The sequence below is a fragment of the Poromitra crassiceps genome (assembly GCF_964638095.1).
Source record: "Poromitra crassiceps genome assembly, chromosome: 6".
Classification (NCBI taxonomy): Eukaryota; Metazoa; Chordata; class Actinopteri; order Beryciformes; family Melamphaidae; genus Poromitra; species Poromitra crassiceps.
Genome location: NC_139627.1, coordinates 45694266 through 45703951, shown reverse-complemented (window position 1 = coordinate 45703951; position 9686 = coordinate 45694266). Strand labels below are relative to the sequence as shown.

Sequence of the window (9686 nt, the reverse complement as noted above, 5' to 3'; positions counted from 1 at the left end):
AAAGGCCAATTTACACCAGATGCGTTACGGCTGCGTTGCGGGTCCGGTAAAACTGCCGGATGGGCGATACATGCGGTACGGAAAAATGACGCACCTGTTCTATTTTTGTCGTCAGACAAATTACATGAGTGTGGGTCTGTTGGCAGCCGTATGGTACCGGAGCCGTACCGCATCTGTTCCGGAGGTGGTGGACATTTAGCCCTTAGACATTTAAAGAATCAAATTGCATATTATCAGCTTTTATTTTATGCACTGAAACATACTTCCTGGAACTATTCCCCCACACACACTATAGCTACGTGAGTCACGTGACTATCAAGCATTTTGGACTTCCGTTGGCGCCACTCTCTCTTTAAATCACTCTGGTGTATGCTAAAGCTATAGCCTGGACCTGGACCGAATGGTAGACACGTAGGCTATTTGGTAATTTAGGGACCCATAAGTAATTTTGTGTTCTGTCTGCTCACCATTTGAATGTTAAGTTAACCAATGGGCCAATCTTCTAAAAAACTTGGTGCATTTGTCCTATGTGTTTTGGTCTGGACACTACTCCAATATTCACCCACTCCCTTGATATTTGGCATTCATCTGCGCGCGCCCCCCCTTCCCAACTAACCTGTAGTGTGTAGGAACCTGGGACACGGCTGAGACACAACCTCTCCAGCCACAGCATGGGGCCAGCAGTTCAGATGGTCCCACAAGCCCCAACATTCTGGCCACAAGAAGAGACAAAACAAGATTGAAGCAGAGATGAGGAGCCTGAGGAATATTGGACTCAAACATTCTGTTTCATATAAGTTCAGCACACTTTTAAGACATATCTTTTGGACAAGCTGTGATGAAGCAAGTGATGTTTTAAACGGTTTTCCTCACACACTCCTTAAAATCTGTAGCTAACGAGCAGTTTGCGGTGAAACTCAGGGTATCTTTGCACTTTGTTTCCCCTTATATTGTCCTCCTGTCTTGGAAAATTACAGATCTCTGATTTACTGCCATTGTAATGAAATTACATTTAATTGTATTCTATTCCGAGCCCTCAATTTGTTACTACTGCAGCTTGAAATGAGTAATGAGTAAATGCACTAGACTAGACAGAGACATTATTAATAGGCTGTCTAAATGAATATATTCCAGCTGGACCCAAACACAAGTCAGCCAAAATAAGAGACACGATTCAGATTCTGTGTGATGCTTTTGGCTTTAAGAAAACTCTCCACTCCGTCAACTTTTTTTCTGCTTCTTTTTGTTGCCATAAATAATGTGTAGTGATGTGTCCATTTATGGCTGAATAATTCTTCTCACCATTTGACACGTCTCTCCAAAGTCTTCTCATACCTCTCGCCAAATTGGTTTGGATAAGCTTGTATACACTAAGTCAGGGTGACAAATGAACTGAAAATAAAAATAGGGGGGAAAAACAGCACTGTGACTACTGACCAAATGTGCACTATACGCTGTTTTAGCAGAATTGTCCATGTCTCTCATCATCAGTGTGTTCATATTTGACCGGGTGGGTGACTAGGTAAAGCACCTTCCCTTAGTTTAACTTCAATTCTAGTTATTATCCCCGTCAAAACCCATCTAACACAGAGGTGCCCAAATTCTTTCCCATTTAGGACCAAAAATGTATCTGGATGGAGGGCCGTGGGCCAAACATAAATGTTGATGTTATGTGAGATTACATCACATTAAAATGTATTATATTTTATAGACTATTTATATTCTAAATCTGAAATATTTTTTCAAAATAATATAAACTGTACTCTTTTATCTGTTTAACAGTAACTTATTAGCATTAGATTTAGAGTTGATTGTAATGCACATGTGCGCGCGCGCACACACACACACACACACACACACACACACACACACACACACACACACACACACACACACACACACACACACACACACACACACACACACACACACACACACACACACAAAGAATAAACACAATACTGTATTTAAGTGGAAAGATAGCATTCTGACAGAAAGGCCATACAACTGAAGGGGTGTAGGCCCCTAAGCCTGGTGAGGTCAGGGGACCCCTTTGAAAATGGCCATGCCAGAAATGCCCAAAATTTAGCCTAACTTTGGATTCCTTAGATCTTCATAATGGTGGATAATCACGCTAGCTTTAGAAATGAGCCTGCACAGCCTCTGAAACTGAAAGAGAATTCCGGTTTCTTACAACCTGGACCTTATTTCCAGCTTGGTTTATGTTATCCTGGTCACCCACAACCGAAATCTCTGGAAACGACTCAGTATAGAGCTAGAACGCGCCACGCAACGACCTGGAACAGAGACCGATAGGGCATGTGCTATCCGTGCATTTACATCCTGTAAATAGCCTATTTTCTGCCACACAGCATCTCATATGGTTATTATATGATATTAGCATAAATGTGAGGCGCTCTATTGAGCTCTCTCAGCCTCAGCTGGTCAGTAACACTAGTAGGCTTTGCTGCTCAGTTGGTACCTAATAAACGACAAGAAAACATTCACATCCATTACATTGAATGTCCATGTGTAACGGCGTTGTGTAGGTGGTAATTGCAGCAACCCATGTTAAGGGCTTGCCCAGGGGTGGATACGAACCGCCGACCTTCGGCTTGGGAGTCAAAGCCGCTTTCACACACAGATCACGCAAAATTGCAGTTCAGAAGGCCCGCAAAGCTGGCAGCCACAGAAATTGCTTTCACACACAGCCAAGCAGCACCGCCACATTCCCGTTCTGGGGTGTGCTTTCAGGTGACAGCCACCGCTCCCGGATTGAAAGGCGAGCGGAGGCATTTCCACCCAGCTCTTCCTAGCCCATATTTTCATAGGTTAGTGTAGCCTAGGCTACTGTATGATGAACGAATTCATTCAACAACCAAACATCAGCCAACGAGCAGCTGCGGTCGTTAAGGATCAAAGTGATAAAACACAAAATTGTCCACATGCAGCATGGTAACAAGGCTTTCAATATTTATCTGATCGACTTTATGGAGGATCACAGATGCACCATCATGTAGCCTATTAGGTACAAGGCTAATTCTTATCTTTTGGTCCAGTTTTTTGTAAAGCAAATTATTCCCATGAAGTAGCCTAATTAGCGTCCGTTCTGAAAGATGACGCCCGCATATCAAACAGCTGCAGTCTGCATAACGTTACTCGTCGTCGGGAGAATAGTATAGGCTATAAATGCACATGACTACTATAACGTTAGTAGTTTTTGTAAGGGAACGCACAACTGGCTAGCTAGACAGATTGCAGTTCTGGAGCTGGTTTCCAGAGGGAATATCCTCAGACCAACTCGCCACAGACAGCTATAGTCCTCTGAAGCTTATTATTATATCCGTTAATTTTACCTACTAATGTCAACATCGTTTGAGCATAAAGCCTAACCTACTTACTACGCACGGAGCATTCCTCCTGGCCGAATTTTTTTACTTTCACTTATGCTTTTCTTGCTGCATGAGGTGCTTCCCCCTGTATTTTCTTTATGAATGAGCTGACCATTCGCACCGTTCCGGCTTGCCGCTCCGACACTTTCAGGTGGAGGTGGGTTGCAGGGTAACCCGGCATTTTACGGCTTTCAAGGTGTGATGATTTGCGAGCGTCCTCTGACCTATGACCCTTCCCCTGAGAGTTAGAATAGCGTCATCGGAGCACTCACAAATCACGGAGGTGAGAGACCGTGCATAACCAGCGGATCTCTACCTAATAGAGGCTATCCCATACGACTAGAAATACCCAGAGTAAAAGGCAGACATGTAAGTTCCCCGATGAGTAACAACATGTTAATCCTTTGTACACCTCCGGGTCCTAATCTAGGACCTCTATCCCCTCCTCCCCGAACATCGGGTGGGCACTCTACCGATACAGGTGGCCTTACGGCACTTTTTCCCTCCAGGGTGAAAGAATTTAGTTACTAACCTATATAGTAGAATCACCCAGTACATATTTCTGCGAACGATCTGAAGCCCAAAATCATTCTGTCATTTCTACATGCATGGAGGAGGCTAATTATCTGAACCCAAAATCATGCCTCTTACCTTATTGGATTTGTGGACCCTCCTCAATGATGTTTTGAAGAAGAAAAATAAATAAATAAAAGTCCTTGGGTTTTATAGGTTTTATATATAAGTTAACGCTTTTCCTTATAAAGCATACTATCATTGTCCATTACATTCTGTCCAATACACATGACATCATTGTCCAATATACATTACCTTAATTTTCAACATGGAGTTCATTATACACTCCCTATTTAAGCATCACTCTTGGCTTTTAACGATTTCTTATCTGAGGTGGCCTACCTGCCTAAATAAAAGCCTGTCTGTCTCTGATATGTATCTCAAATCTTTGTGCTCCTAGCCGCAATGCTAAAATCACGGAGGATTCCACATGCACTGATTGTGCTCGCCCTACAGACTTGTGCTATTTCCAAATAACTAAAAGGGCCTGTCTTCTCTAATATATATCTCAAATCTTTGTGCTCCTAGCCGCAATGCTAAAATCACGGAGGATTCCACATACACTGATTGTGCTCGCCCTATCCCAGAGCTATCTTTCTCTTATCTAAGGTGGCCTGCCTGTCTCCGCTCACTCCCTGGTGGAGTCGAGACCATCTAAGAGACGGTCTCCCGTCGTGCAGGAGAGCACAAAGGCTCTGAGGTCCGTTTCTTTTATCTGTCCCTTTCGACGAGGGTGTGTCTATGTTTTGCTGACTCAATGACTTCAATTCTGATTGGATGCAACATGATCCCTCTGCTAATGGTAGCCCATGCCCATCAACTGAGCCTGAACATGCCTGAACATGTGTCTTGAACTCACTGACACTCTCTTCCCACTCTCATCTGAAAACATTTGTTATGTAACAGACTTATTTTAGCACACAATAATGCATTATTACTTTCGTCATTTCAAACATTGCGCATGTAACATAGACTATTTCAGCATACAATTAAAATCCATTAATATTGAGGTTACATTTACCACACTCTTGGAAGTCCATAGTCACGTGTTCACATCCCTCAGTCAACACAATGCATTTCAATGATATAATTCAATCCATGTTTCACGTGACATATGGTTATAACATTGTGACTTCAGTGCACACAGGATATATAGAAAAACTTTGGTGAATAGCATTTTGATTTAATAGGAGTCTCCTCTCCTCCAGTCGGCTTTGCCCCCTCGGCAGGTGGTGGAGCAAAAGTTCATCCAAAGTTCAGCTTTTCCAACAAAGGCCGGTGTGAAAGCGGCTAATGACACTAACCACTCCACCAAGAGAGTTGGCTCCCTTGGCGGAGCTGATTAACATGCCTTTATACTGGGGAGTGAGTTTAACAATCCAGTCGCTACCACACTGGACTCACGAAACAGGCAGAAGTTGGACGGGGATGTTTTATGAGCAGACGTAAATAAAACGCACACCTGGCACTCCATTTATCAATGCTTGTTCCAGATGCCTGACATTTGCATAAAGTCAGCCGCGCTGGAACTATTATTAAGTAGGGGTGCTGTAAGGAATGGAATCTCGACGCTGAGAAAATGTTATGTTTTTTGGACTTTTATCCATATTTAGAAGAATATTTCATTTTAAATTAACATTAGGATTATACTGTTGTGATGTCATTATTCAGTATCTTCTCCTTTTCTCACTCACTTTCATGTAACCACCTGCTCTCCCTTTAGTCGTTTTACACTACAACAGACAGCAACACAGGCATAAACACTGAACTTATTATTATTATTATGGAAAACCAGATTATGATGAAAATCAAACACTTTTGAAGAGAGCGCATATGAAATAAGATTAGAGCTGGGAAGCACAAATTGTTTTTTAATGCATTTTGTTGGTGGTATAAACACAAGACAGCCAAATCCAACAATTTTGAAAATCCCATCTCCTGCCGCACCCTCCGCACCTACTTTCCCGCACGGCCGCACCCTTGATAAAGTTGACTTGAGCTCTACTTTCAATGCCTCTCCTTTGCCGCTATGCATGCAAACCTTCTCTATACCCACCTTCCGGCAATCCTCCACGAAATGTCTACGCTTGCTCTCAGATTCCCGCCCTAATCGACATTCAAAATTACGCCACTAACCCCAGCATGTAGTACCTTTTGACACCAACAGGATGGACCCATGGATTTATGCTGTTTATGTGAATTTCTATGAAGTTATGTGTTTTATCGTACCATTCTTGGTCAACTCGAGACACGGTAGTGGATGTAACGGTAACACTTTACAATACTGTAACACAAAAAATGGGTAGTTATTGAGGAACTAGTCAGGAACTAACCATTAGTTCATGAATAGTTAATGATTAGTTCATGAATAGTTAATAGGTAGTTCCTTAATGGTAGTTACTTAAGAACTAGACTCAGCCCTCAGTCTTAATCCGTTTCACTCCTGTAAGACTGAGAATATTACTATTTAAATCTTTGCATAACGTTAGGTGGCGCTGTTGGAAGCCTTGCATCGGAGAACCAATCATGAGTGTTGTGGGCGGGCCTGCTTTCTGGGGGCAGATCTCATGCAGAACCGGTGTCTCGCAAAACATCGTCGCATTTGCGGAGAAACATATTAATCACGTAGAAACAAACATAACCTGTTAATAGGACGTGTTTCATCCGGCCCCGGCGGCTAGAGGTCTTTCCCCCAGCGATAAACCCGACTCCCGAGGCTACGTTACAGAGCCTGCTGGCTGCTGATGACTTCACACAAGTTCACAGTATCAAGCGGACCACTTCCGGGTAGGAAAAATGATTGTAAAATAAACCACAGCTATAAATTTTGTTTGGAGCATATCAGCTTCATGCTCTGTGTTAGGACTATGATAAATGGCATTGCCGCTACCAAATAAAATTCTAATAATAAATGTAGGCGTGTCTGCTGCCGGCGGTTCTCGCCGGGCTCGGACAGACAGTTTCTGGCAGTGAAATTCCCAGACGTTTGGTGGCGCAGCTCACCAAACGTCTGGGAGCCGAGACTACTTAAGAACTGACCATTAGTTACCATGTTAATGAACCAGTAAGTAATGATTACTTCCTTAAAATATATATATATTTTATTTTTTATTTCGCTAGTTCATGAGTAGTTAATGGGTAGTTCCTTAATGACCCTTAATGGTAGTTCCTTAAAGATCCTTAATGGTAGTTACTTAAGAACTGACCATTACCATGTTAACGAACCAGTAAGTAATGATTACTTCCTTAATTTATTTCCGCTAGTTCATGAGTAGTTAATGGGTAGTTACTTAAGAACAGACTATTAGTTACCATAGTTGTTACTAGGGAATTAATCATTAGTTCATGATTACTTCCTCATTAGTTACCATATTTGTGTAACACATGAAGCCCTGCTTTACTTGAGGGGGCACAAACATGGTAACTAATGGTGAAGTAATCATTAAGTAATGATGAACTCCCTAGTAACAACTAAGTATGATGGCCTGCTTTACTTGAGGGGGCACAAATATGGTAACTAATGGTGAAGTAATCATGAACTAATGATTCATTCCCTAGTAACAACTATGGTAACTAATAGTCTGTTCTTAAGTAACTACCCATTAACTACTCATGAACTAGCGGAAAAAAATTAAGGAAGTAATCATTACTTACTGGTTCGTTAACATGGTAACTAATTGTCAGTTCTTAAGTAACTACCATTAAGGATCTTTAAGAAACTACCATTAAGGATCATTAAGGAACTACCCATTAACTACTCATGAACTAGCAAAAGATTTTTTTTTTTTTTTAAGGAAGTAATCATTACTTACTGGTTCGTTAACATGGTAACTAATGGACTGGTCAGTTCTTAAGTAACTACCATTAAGGAACTACCTATTAACTATTCATGAACTAATCATGAACTAATGGTTCGTTCCTGACTCGTTCCTCAGTAACTACCCAATTTTTGTGTTACAGTATTGTAAAGTGTTACCGATGTAACTTCTACAAGGTCGGCCATTTCTAAGATCCTGGAGCCAGCCCGTCTGGCGCCAACGATCATACTATAAGTCAATTAAATCAGCATCTTGCCCATTCTAACATTTAGCTGAACAGGAACTGAACCTCTTGACTCTGTCTGCATGCTTTATACTGACTCACAGCTATAGTATGCATGCAACTCACTGTCTGGAGGGGCGAGCTGTTTCTGTTAAATTAGGGGGCGTACCAAATAAAGTGGCAACTGAGGAAGGTTTAGCTGCTACCTCTTTCATATTAGAATATCAAATTGTCAGTTATGAAGAAACCGGCATTTGTTATTCTGGATAGAAAAATGTATTAGTAACATTTGTCAGGAAACACCTCTTACTCTTCAGCCTGGTGTGTGTCTGTTAAAGCTTTTTCATTGCCCTTCTTTGAACCTCTCACACATGTCCTTATCATAAGCAGCATAATTGCCTTGTTCCATGACTTGCCTGGTTTCTCTGAGCTGGGTGAGCTGCTGTTGATCTTCAGCAGTTCCATACACTTCACTTCATCTTGGAGCAAAATGTAGTTTGGGTCACATTCAATAGGAATAGTTCTCACCTGCAATTTGTGAAGAGAAAAAGTGAAAGAAGGCATTTAAAATGCTTCAACTTTATGGGGCATAGCCTCCTATGCAACATAGCCTATGCCAGTGTTGTGCCAAAGAGCAAAGGAACATTACAGTGTTTCCAAATGAAATCACTAAAGTTCTATATTCTAAGCACTAACAGTGTGTCAATGGTGAGTTTATAATGACAATTATAGGCTACTTTATAACATTTCTACCTCCTATGACACCTCTATAATATCCATATTCTATTCATAATAAATAAATAAATAAATAAATAAATAAATAAGCCACTTCTGGCTCATGATGGGCAGAACTCACATGGGAACAGCACTCCAGAAGAAATGCAATTAGCGCTAATGCAGGTATCCACATTGGGATATAACATTGATAACCACCAAAAATTAAAAGAAAAAAGCTAAGGTAAGCCTTTCTGTCAGAGGAAAGGTGAAAAGTCTGGATCTGGTGCGTCTCCACTTCTCCACAAAAATTTCCAAGCGAAGCAAATATTCCACTTTCGCAGTTTCTTTCAATCACAGATGAAGAGTTGTATTGCTCCACTGTTGCTCCAATAGGCTACTGCTGCTCCAGCTACTCTGACAAGTTGCTGGAGAGACGCAACAAAGTGTCACTCACTTTCCAAGTCAGTCCAGTCGCATGCTGCGTCCTGCAAGGCAAACTGGAAAGGGCTCACCCTCCAACTTCCACACTGTGGTGATGTTATGTAAACACGATTGGTCAACTGGAGTCATGATGCACATGGCCAGCCCCTAATGAAACAGTAGCCTAGCTACTGCTATACTTACAGGAAGTGGGCTATGTTATACAAAAGTGAGCTAATACTGTAGAGACTTTATTGTACTTTTTCACCCTGTCATTATAGGCTACCGGTAGCCTAATATTCCTATAGGGACTTTTGCCTATAGCCTATGTATGTAATAATAACTTGAAGGTGTATTTCACATGCTATCATTAGGCTATAATATTCCTATATTCTTATATGGACTTTACAGTATCTCCCATAGGTATCACCTGTAATTGTTCTATAATATCCCTGTAGGCTATGGGTTATAGTTTTGTTGTAGCATTTGTATCAGCGTTCGACTGTTTTGGCTCAGACTGATGTTTTTCGACTGAATTCACAA

The 9686-nt window shown here is 41.5% G+C and overlaps 1 pseudogene across 1 annotated transcript in view; it reads right to left on the bottom strand.

Annotated features, from left to right (window-relative positions):
- LOC310777926 (secretin receptor-like) overlaps positions 1-9293 on the bottom strand; it is a 19950-nt pseudogene extending 10657 nt beyond the window's left edge. The window contains exons 1-3 of the transcript in view: positions 9222-9293; positions 8423-8534; positions 613-712 (exon numbers count right to left, since the gene is read on the bottom strand). The product of the transcript in view is annotated as a secretin receptor-like (transcript). The remainder of the gene's footprint in view (positions 1-612; positions 713-8422; positions 8535-9221) is intronic.
- Positions 9294-9686: the final 393 nt, after the last annotated feature.